Genomic DNA, 11403 nt, shown 5'->3' with positions numbered 1-11403 from the left:
CCCCAAGTAATACTAATAAAAGAGGAGTTAGTATTTTATGGATAAGTTTGTTTCAATCTTCAAAGTCCTTTCGACAGAGCTATAGCCAGGTGCTATAGGAATTGGGATTAAGGAGTATGTGTATGTGATAGCCTACTTACATTCAATGTGTTTCCATTTACGCCTTTTGCCAGTCACTTAAAAAATAATGCACTCAAACTTCCATGGATAGAAACAACAAAGATAAAGGCTACTCTTCGGCTAACTGTCACTCCTTTTCTCTTGAGAAATTGTGAGGATAATTTACAGAAGCAGATGCTTACCCTTTGCATAGCACAGACAATCCAGCAGAAGTATTCATTGCTAGATGTCTTTCAGGGTAAGATTTTCTTGAAGTCATGTTTTCCCTTAACGAGTTAAGAGTGAAAAGCAAGAATTACTATAAAAACATTATTAACAGTATGGACTTTTCAGGTGTGCCCTAGCAGAAATAAAATACTTCATTGGAATATTGTGATTAGTGAATTCGAGCTTTGGGGATTCTTGCTATTTTACTCTCTAAAACAAAAGAGGAAACTTCCAGAGTCTGTAGTGTAATTTTACTATTTTTTAAGGCTTATTTATTTATTTTTGAGAGAGAGGGTGAGAGAGAGAATCCACGCCATCAGCACAGAGCCCAACGCAAGGCTCCATCTCACGAACCTGTGAGATCATGACCTGAGCCGAAATTAAGAGTTGGACACTCAACCTACTGAGCCACCCAGGTGCCCCATAGTGTAATTTTAAAATAAGAATCCCTGCAGCATCCCCGCCCCCAACACGCACACACACACACACATAAAGAACCTCTCCAAACTACCAAAAGACCCTAAGTAATCATTACTCTGGAGCTCACAGCCCTCTGTTCCCATCTCCTGCAATAGCTTCCAGTGGGTATGCTTTTCCACATCTGCTCACCTGCACCCAGGCCAATTCCAGATCTCCAACTAACTACCAAGTTTTTCTACCTGAGCAATTGCCAAAAATCAAACCAACATGCTTAGAAGCAAATCCATTCACGCACACATCTCATTTGCCTCCTTTCCCTCAAAAATATGCCTGACATGTCTTCTTCCTATGACTTGGTAAGTGGGATGGACAATCTCCCAGGCACCCAGGTCATGGTCTTGGGCTATTTTAGACTCTGCCTTCTCCCCCATTCATTCTTTGCAACTGCCCTTTCACAGTCTATTAGTGTTTCCCAAAAATGTCTGTCACATCCAAGCCTCCTCTTCCTTGCCTCTTCCACCATCCTAGGACAGCAATCATCACGCCACATCTGGGTTACGATAATGCTATCGGGCGACTTCCCTTCCAACAAGCTTACTTGTGCTCCAAGCCTTGGGAGATTGTTGATACCACAGACAAAGTCAGGAAAGCCTCAGGAGGAAGACACCTTATGGGCATTTGTGAGGGAAAAAGAGAGGTGGAGAGGATGCTAGGGAGGTGTATGCATAAATGAGTCTGCTTCTAGATACGTCTGTTTGATTGTTGGCAGTTACCCAAGGGGAAAGCTTTGTAGTCAGTTAGAGATTTGGAACTGGCTCAGGTGCAGGTGCAGGCAAAACACATTTTAAAAAACAATTATCAACACATTGCTACTTGATCATAAGCCTTCCCTGGCTGCAAGCATCTCTGCATACTGGTAAAAATGGGAAGACTCTTCCAAGGTCTAATCAAAACTTTTCCTGTATAAAATTAATTACCTCCCAGTAAGTCCTACCCATATTTTCTGCATCAAAGAGGAAGACCTGCATTCTTCTACCAAACTATCCTTCAGATATTTGCAAACAACTTGCGTGAATCTGCTTAATATTCTTTCCCTCAGCCTAACTCCTATCTCCTCTCTTCAGATGACTTTCTTTTTTCAGATCCTTTGTCATCCTTGTTTTGACCCTTTGTGAGAGCCCCACTTAAAACAAACAACAGTCTTAGGTTAAATATTATTATACTTTTCTCCCTTTTCAAATTCCTCCATGCCTACCCAAAGTAATAGGAAAACTCCCCCATAAGATTTTTGATAAACTGGTAATAGTATGAATGTGTTTGAGAATTTAAACTAATTTAAGAATTTTTTTACGCAGTTCTTTTCTCTTCAGTGTGGCACATCCATTTGTGTTTAATAAATATTTGGTGATTGGTTGACTTCAATTGTTTGTGAATAATTGTGATTGAGTAGATGCGTGGGGAAAACAAGTGTAAGCTCTTTGCATATGATATAACTTAGAAAAGAGCTCTCTTTACACAGCCATTATATCTTTAGTTCCCCATTTGGTTTAAAAAAAAAAAAAACAAACCAAAACAAAACAAAACAAAAAACCCTGTAGCTACTGTCAGACAAGAGTTAAGAGTCTTTAAACTTACTTTGCAGGAAACAGTCACTCCACTTTCATTCCCCAAATCTTAAGCCAGTGACCTCCCTTGATCTCTGAGATGACAGTTTGCCAAGTTCCATGAAGACAGCTTTCACAAATGACCCCATTAGATTTCCTAAAGACCTTAATTGCCCAATTCCTTTCACCCAGGTTTCTGAGGTTCAAGGAATGCTATCCTTCAGTTACTCCCTTGCATCAGTTCTAGCTATTGTTACCTTAATCCCTTCTGAATCCCTGAGAATACAAAGAACTGAAGCAGACTTTGATTCTCCTACTGAATTACAAGATACTTTACATACTTCTGTCACAAAGTCATTCCCCCATGTTTACTGTTCCACAATGACCTTCACTTTCATGTCTAAACATAGAAGGGAAGCACCATCGCAATAAATATAATCTTGAAGATTGAAAAGCCAATCTCCTTCAAAGGAACATGTTAAATGCCCACGAAAATTAATCACTTCCTGCTGCCCTAACCCCGTGGTTCAATCTTATCTGGACAAACACTATGGGCTGAAAACCCACCAACCACTCCGCATCTAAACTTGAAAATATTATTTGGGCTTTTACTTATAAATTAAATTTACATACATGTATTGAGTGCTCACTCTTTGCACGGTACTACTATACCCTGGGTGAGTCTCTTGAAGACAAAGAAATTTCATTTCGCTTTTTTTTTCAGGGTTCGTGATGAGTTTGAAAGAAGTATTACTCTGCATATCTGTAGATCTACTTACTTGAAACCAAAATGAGTATATGATGTAGATGGGGGCACCAAAGTAAGCAAGAATAGATTCATAAATTAACCAAAAACAAAACAAAAACCCAAAAAACAAAACAAAACAAAAACAAAAAAACAAAATAAACAACAACTTCAGGAGCTCTTCTATATTTGATTAAGCCATACCAAAATCGTAATGCTTTAATTTTCTTGTCCAAAATTCTTTCACTTCCATTGCAATTTGTTTCCAGTGGCAAATGAAGGTACATGAAAGGCCATGGGGTTATTTTATGCTCCTGTCCCACCAGCACCCTCTACACACACAGCACACATACATGCACACAGGCGCATGCACACCAAAAACATTCAGAGGCTGAAGAATAAACACTCCTCTGTGAAAGGAAAACCAGGATAAATGGAGGAGGCTTTACTGAATGGGGTAGACCCAGAGGAGAAAAATTACCCCATAGACCAACTAAGGGCTTCCCGCATTTCCAAGAGACTGTGACATCATTAGATAATGAATATGCATCTAAATCACTCAAGTGATTCATGAAATAAAGCAAACATTTCTTCAGTCAAAACATAGTTACTGAAATTGTATTCTATCACTTGCGGAGACATTGGGCTATAAAAAATCTCCAAAGACACACGCTCCAACTCTAAAATTTTCTGAGTTCACAAATGACTCCTGGAAGAGAAAGGGGTAAAAATAGGTAAAGCTAAAAGAGCATCTATTGAGGAATAGGCTAATTACATTGTTTTGTGATGAATAGAGCACACATCAAAATTCATATCACATGTACTTTTCTGCATTTATGTTTCATTTCAATACAAAAGGCCAAAAATATATTACAGTGAGTTGATAATTTATGGAGATTGCTGCTATTGGGCACTCGATATTATGGAGGAAGCAGAATAGAAAATGTGGTCCTCAGATTAAAAAGGAAGAAACAGAGAAGAAAGAGGTGTCTGATCAATGAGAAAAGACAAGATGAATTTGGTAAGGGAAAGAGATTAAGGTGTTGCCTCTTTACCCTCCATAAAGGCTGGGTCTGCACTCTGACCCTGAACCCAATCAAGGGAAGCCAGTACCCAGATAAGGATATTCCAGAGACCATGAAATGGCCTGTGAGTTCCAGAAAGGCATGAGGTGCTATGCTGAATTGCAATCCCACTGGATTGGCATGTCAAGATCCTGAAGTAGATGTAGGAGGCAGACATAGTGGGACACAAGCCAGAAGACACTCCACATTTCCAGCAAGTATGAATCAAAGGAAGAACATCCAAAGTCTGGAAATTTGGGGAAGGATAAACAGGTCATCTTTCAGCTAGCAATGTTCTTATTTATTGTGTTTTTGGGAAAAAAACAATTCTTTCTTTCTGTGTGTCTCCTTTACTTTTACACAGAACACTTCACTTCTGATGCTGGATGTGTGAGGGTTTTTCCCACACCAAAGCAATTCTGCCAATGCCAGCTGTGTGTCCGACAATTTAACTCTGTTCTGACACTGTCTGGAGATGGCATCAGATCCCACAGTCACCCCAAACTACCTCCACCCCACTGCAGATGCCAATTCCAAGTCCAGGTCATCACTTGTGCTTCTGACCGATCAGCTATAAATCTGAGGCTCCCATGACCCTCTCTGTTTTGATTAATTTGCTAGAGCAGCTCACAGAATTCAGAGAGAAACTTACTTATATCTATCCACCTTATTAAAGGACATGATAAAGAACACAGATGAAGAGCCAATTGGAGAGGTGCATAGCACAAGGTCTGGGAGGGTCCTGAATGCAAAGCGTCTGTCTCCATAGAGTTGGGGTGCATCACCATCCCATTACATGGATGTGTTGACCGACCTGGAAGCTCTCCGAACCCCATACTATTGGGATTTTTGTGGAGGCTTCCATGATCAATCACTAACCCTATTTTCAACCCTTCTCCTTTCTCAAGAGAACAGGGAAGTGGGGCTAAAAATTTGAAGCTTCTTTTGAAATCAATTTCTAGACCTAAGATAGAGTCACTTCTGCCTGAGGTGCCACCTCAGCAAACTGAAATTTCGACAACAGGGGTGTCCCTGGAAGTGCTTCACTTGATCAGACACACAGTACATCCAATCAATCCCCATTTCCCATCTTTCTCCTACTTGCTCCTTATTCTTTGTCCTATCGAAGATTCCTGCCCTCCACTCCATTTTGCAGTTCTCTAGACCCTTGGGAACAGAGACTGCCCACTTCATGAAGTATTAACTAAAGTTTGTATCACTTAAATTGTCTTTTAACTCATTTTTAACACTTCTATTCATGACTCGGTCTTTCTGGTGACTAGCCAAAACCATCTGGGAGCCCACCCAAGGTCACCTAATTGAGACAAAAAACACTCTTATCACTCAGGAAATTATAGCGTTTCAAAAGTCCTGCTCCAGGAACCAAAGGGCAGAGATCAATATATATTTTTATTATCTCACAATTGTTTTCTGCTTTTTGAACCTCTTACTTATTCCTCTTAAGAGTACTTGTAAGATATAGTTAGTAAAGAACAAGAAAATTGCCCCGCTTAGCCTGGTTAATATTTCCAGGTTTACCAGATGCCAAAGTGAGAGAATATTCATAGCATCATTCTCTGGACCCCCTCAGATAATACTGTCTTAGTGGGAAAGAGGTTTATGATACCTGTCCCCTTTTCTTGTGTGTATTAAGCCTTCCCTGCTTCTAGGAAATCCAATGAAACCCTCATTTCTAGGCTCCATTTAATTTCTCTAAGAAATCCAATCTGTTTCATTTCTCCATTGTTTAGGGAGTCCTAGACTACAGTCCTCACTACTCAAAATATGTATATTTACATTGCTTGTACTAGGATGTTATATAATCCTTACCCACAGATGACATTATCTCATTTGATTTACTCCAATCAGTCTGAAAATTCCTTATGTGCCAACTGGCAGGTAAAGTAAAACAAGAGTGTTCTTCCGTTGGTCATTTCAGTGTGTTTGAAATCTTAGATATTAAGCTACTTGGAAAATGAAAAGAGATGAGGACAAGAATATCATCCATTTTTTAAAAAGGGTTACTACTCTCTTAAAAGAAAACATAGCCTCATGGCTAAGAATGCAGACTCTAGAACTGGACTACCAGCATTCAAATCCCCATTTCCACCAATTATAAGGACCTTGGGCCAATTACCTAACCTCTCCCTGTCTCAGTTTAAATGAGCTAAAGCATATAAGAAACTTAGAATTTTGCCTTGCTTGTAGTAAATGCTAAATAAGTACTAATTAATTGTAATCAGATGCTAGTTTCCCTTCCATCATAAATTATAGACATAACAGCCATGAATATAGCTATGAATAAACACACCACATCAGAGCCCCACATGCCACTTTAATGTTCTCCTGGTATCAGAGCTGGGATCCAAACACTAGAGTCCACAGACCAAATCTAGCCCCTAGCTTTTTTTGTACAGCCCCACAGCTAAGAATGATTTTTACACTTTTAAGGAATTGCTTTAAAAAGGAAGAAGAAGAGATGCAGAAATAGCAGGACAAGAATACATGACAAAGACCAACAATGGTACACAAAGCCTGAAAGTTTGCTGTCCTGCTTTTTACAGAACAAGTTTGCCAAACCCTTGAATCAGAGTGTAAGTATATCATTATCGTCTGAGTGCTGGGTAGTTTTCTAGAATATTTTGCACCCTTGTTGATTCTTTTCAGTACCATATCTTTTTAAATAAGTAGATTATTTAAATATCTTTTTAAATAATGGTGGAAGGAAACATCAGGGCTTGATGTCAGAAGGCTATTAGATGACATCACTAATAACAGCTTTGTACTTCTTCTGCTACATTGTCCTTAAAGAGGAACAGCCTTTGCACATCTTCAGCTCACATCTGCAAGCTCTTTCTAGAACTGCTGAACTTTCTAGAACTTTCTAGAACGCTGAAGTGTGCCCACCACAGGGCAAGGGCACACATAGATCTCTCCATCCCCAAATGGATAAAGTTGCCAGTTAGTATATAAAAATGCCCAGATATATTGGAACTTTATTTATTTATTTATTTATTTATTTTGGAATTTAACATTTAATTTTAATTTTAATTTTATTTTATTTTTTTATTTTATTTTGTTTTCAGTGTATGAGGTTTATTGTCAAATTGGTTTCCATACAACACTCAGTGCTCATCCCAGAAGGTGCCCTCCTCAATACCCATCACCTACCCTCCTCTCCCTCCCACCCCCCATCAACCCTCAGTTTGTTCTCAGTTTTTAAGAGTCTCTTATGCTTTGGCTGTCTCCCACTCTAGCCTTTTTTTTTTCCTTCCCCTCCCCCATGGGTTTCTGTTAAGTTTCTCAGGATCCACATAAGAATGAAAACATATGGTATCTGTCTTTCTCTGTATGGCTTATTTCACTTAGCATCACACTCTCCAGTTCCATCCACATTGCTACAAAGGGCCATATTTCATTCTTTCTCATTGCCACGTAGTACTCCATTGTGTATATAAACCACAATTTCTTTATCCATTCATCAGTTGATGGACATTTAGGCTCTTTCCATAATTTGGCTATTGTTGAGAGTGCTGCTATAAGCATTGGGGTACAAGTGCCCCTATGCATCAGTACTCCTGTATCCCTTGGGTAAATTCCTAGCAGTGTTACTGCTGGGTCATAGGGTAGGTCTATTTTTAATTTTTTGAGGAACCTCCACACTGTTTTCCAGAGCGGCTACATCAGTTTGCATTCCCACCAACAGTGCAAGAGGGTTCCCATTTCTCCACATCCTCGCCAGCATCTATAGTCTCCTGATTTTTTCATGACTGGCATGAGGTGATACCTGAGTGTGGTTTTGATTTGTATTTCCCTGATAAGGAGCGACGTTGAGCATCTTTTCATGTGCCTGTTGGCCATCCGGATGTCTTCTTTAGAGAAGTATCTATTCATGTTTTCTGCCCATTTCTTCACTGGGTTATTTGTTTTTTGGGTGTGGAGTTTGGTGAGCTCTTTATAGATTTTGGATACTAGCCCTTTGTCCGATATGTCATTTGCAAATATCTTTTCCCATTCCGTTGGTTGCCTTTTAGTTTTGTTGGTTGCTTCCTTTGCTGTGCAGAAGCTTTTTATCTTCATAAGGTCCCAGTAATTCATTTTTGCTTTTAATTCCCTTGCCTTTGGGGATGTGTCACATAAGAAATTGCTACGGCTGAGGTCAGAGATGTCTTTTCCTGCTTTGTCCTCTAGGGTTTTGATGGTTTCCTGTCTCACATTCAGGTCCTTTATCCATTTTGAGTTTATTTTTGTGAATGGTGTGAGAAAGTGGTCTAGTTTCAATCTTCTGCATGTTGCTGTCCAGTTCTCCCAGCACCATTTATTAAAGAGACTGTCTTTTTTTCCATTGGATGTTCTTTCCTGCTTTGTCAAAGATTAGTTGGCCATACGTTTGTGGGTCTAGTTCTGGGGTTTCTATTCTATTCCATTGGTCTATGTGTCTGTTTTTGTGCCAATACCATGCTGTCTTGATGATGACAGCTTTGTAGTAAAGGCTGAAGTCTGGGATTGTGATGCCTCCTGCTTTGGTCTTCTTCCTCAAAATTACTTTGGCTATTCGGGGCTTTTGTGGTTCCATATGAATTTTAGGATTGCTTACTCTAGTTTTGAGAAGAATGCTGGTGCAATTTTGATTGGGATTGCATTGAATGTGTAGATAGCTTTGGGTAGTATTGACATTTTGACAACATTTGTTCTTCCAATCCATGAGCATGGAATGTTTTTCCATTTCTTTATATCTTCTTCAATTTCCTTCATAAGCTTTTCTATAGTTTTCAGCATACAGATCTCTTACATCTTTGATTAGATTTATTCCTAGGTATTTTATGCTTCTTGGTGCAATTATGAATGGGATCAGTTTCTTTATTTGTCTTTCTGTTGCTTCATTATTGGAACTTTAAATAAACAATGTGAGCATGACCCATGCATACTTACTTGGGATATACTTCTACTAAAAAATTAATTCATTGTGGGGTGCCTGGGTGGCTCAGTCGGTTGAGCGTCCGACTTTGGCTCAGGTCATGACCTCACAGGTCATGAGTTCGGGCCCCGCATTGGGCTCTATGCTGACAGCTCAGAGCCTGGAGCCTGCTTCGGATTCTGTGTCTCCCTCTCTCTCTGCCCCTAACCAACTCGCATTCTGTCTCTGTCTCTCTCAAAAATAAATAAACATTAAAAAAAAATTTAAAAACTTATTCATTGTAATTTCTATAATTTTATCCATCAACCTTAAAACAAGGCGTTTGTAAAAAATAATAATAATAAGAGGATTGTGTACTACACTCAAAGCATTTTTAGAGTAGTGAGAGATTTCCTTCTTTTCTTTTTAAAATTAGCAACATAGTGAACAATAACAATAGATTCCATTTATTGAGAGTTTTTCTATGTCCCACATGCTCTCCTGAGCACTTTATTTATTTATTTATTTTTGAGCATTTTATATGTAACAATTTATTCGGTGCTCACCAGCACGCGTAAAAAAGATGTCCGTATTACATTTTTCCCCATTTCACACATGAAAAAACTCGGGAAAAGAAAGGTGAGTAATTTATGCCAGATCACGCAGTCAGTAAGTGGCAGAGGTGGGATAAGGAGACTATGGAATTCTCTCACTCCATCCTAATTGGCAGCTAAGTAAGGATTCCACCTAACACAAACACAAATAATGCTAGAGAAGTGAATTTACTTTGGTTGGGTTTTTGATCCTGGAGCTAATCACAAAGATACTGTCCTTCCCGCTTGTCTTGGAACAGGGTCTCTCAATCATGGCACTACCGACATTTGGGACTGCATCCTTGACCTCCACCCATCGAATTCCAGCAGCACCTCCCTCCCAGTAACGACAATAAAAATATCCCTAAACATTGCCAAAACCCTGGATGTAGCATTGCCACATTTATCAAATGTGAGTACAAGGCACCTAATTGAATTTGAACTTCAGAAAAGCAACAAATAATTTCTCAGTAGAAGTATATCCCATGTAATATTTAGGACACACGTATACCAAATACTACATGTCATTCAACAAAAATCTAATTTAACCATGCATCCAGTATTTTCTCTGACAACCCCACCCGAAGGACAAGACCACCCCCGACTGAGAACCAGGTGAGAGCTGTGGTGCAGGAGCATGCAGGACAGGCAACGTTCCTCCCCTTTCTCTGTACTGAACCTCTACGGATGCTCCAATGAGGCAGCCAGAGAAGGAACAACAGGACTCCGCTGGTGGCAAACTGAAGTGTCAGAATCAACCTACCTCCCCTTCCCTGACACCACACACACCCCGATTTAGCCCAATTCAGATATTTCTTAGCCTCTGTCTCAAAGTCTTGAAAACCTTTCAGGCACATGAAAACTCCTTAGCCTTTATACCTGGTGCTAACAGGCACAGCCTCCTGATTTTTCATTCTCCATTCAATTTGCCTCAAGTTTTAAGGGTTCCCCCCCCCTTGGAACAAGAATTTGGAATCAGTTTCCCCCTGGCCCTCATGTCGTTGTGTTCTTCATTATCCTTCCCACTTCCTATGATCAGCTAGACTAGCCTCATCCTGGATCCTGGTGTTAGGTTCCCAACCCCCAGTCCTTTACCCACTTAGTCATAAAACTGGATTTTGGTCTTATCCTGGTCCTGAATCTGACCAGTTTCTGCCTGTACTCTAGAACTGCTCCCTGGGCTAGGAGTTTAGCCACAACTTCCAGTCTGAGATGTGGGCCCTGACACTCTGCCAGGTAATTGTCAGATATAGGAGCACGTTGTTTCCCCCACACGTGCCGACATGGGAGTGGCCCAGTGTGTGCAAATCACTGGGAACCACAAAATGTTCCCCGGGCACCTCTGCAGTTCTCCACTGCCACCTGTGTGTCATGTTGCTTTGCTGGTTCAGTGAGATATAGTTGAACAAGTTAGCACACATGCGCAAGGGGATCTGCTACAGACAAGACAGAGGAGAAATTCAAGCTCTTTCCTGTGAGTCACTGATAAAAAGGGCAAAACACAGAAAAGGAGACAGGAGTATGAACATACTGGAAGGAAAAGAAGAAGGGAAAGGGGAATTATTTCGGATCCTGATTCTTCTGCTCCTACCTCAGACAAGTCACTAATCCAAGCCTCTACCCATTTATGGGTAAATGCTCATACCATAAAGAGTTATTGTAAGAATTATATGAATGACATATAAAGGGTCTGAATCACTTAAGTCCAATGTGTGTGTGTGTGTGTGTGTGTGTGTGTGTGTGTGTGAGTGGG

The sequence above is a fragment of the Herpailurus yagouaroundi genome, unplaced genomic scaffold, assembly GCF_014898765.1.
Source record: "Herpailurus yagouaroundi ecotype Mexico unplaced genomic scaffold, PumYag 141, whole genome shotgun sequence".
Classification (NCBI taxonomy): Eukaryota; Metazoa; Chordata; class Mammalia; order Carnivora; family Felidae; genus Herpailurus; species Herpailurus yagouaroundi.
This window is presented reverse-complemented; position numbering follows the sequence as displayed.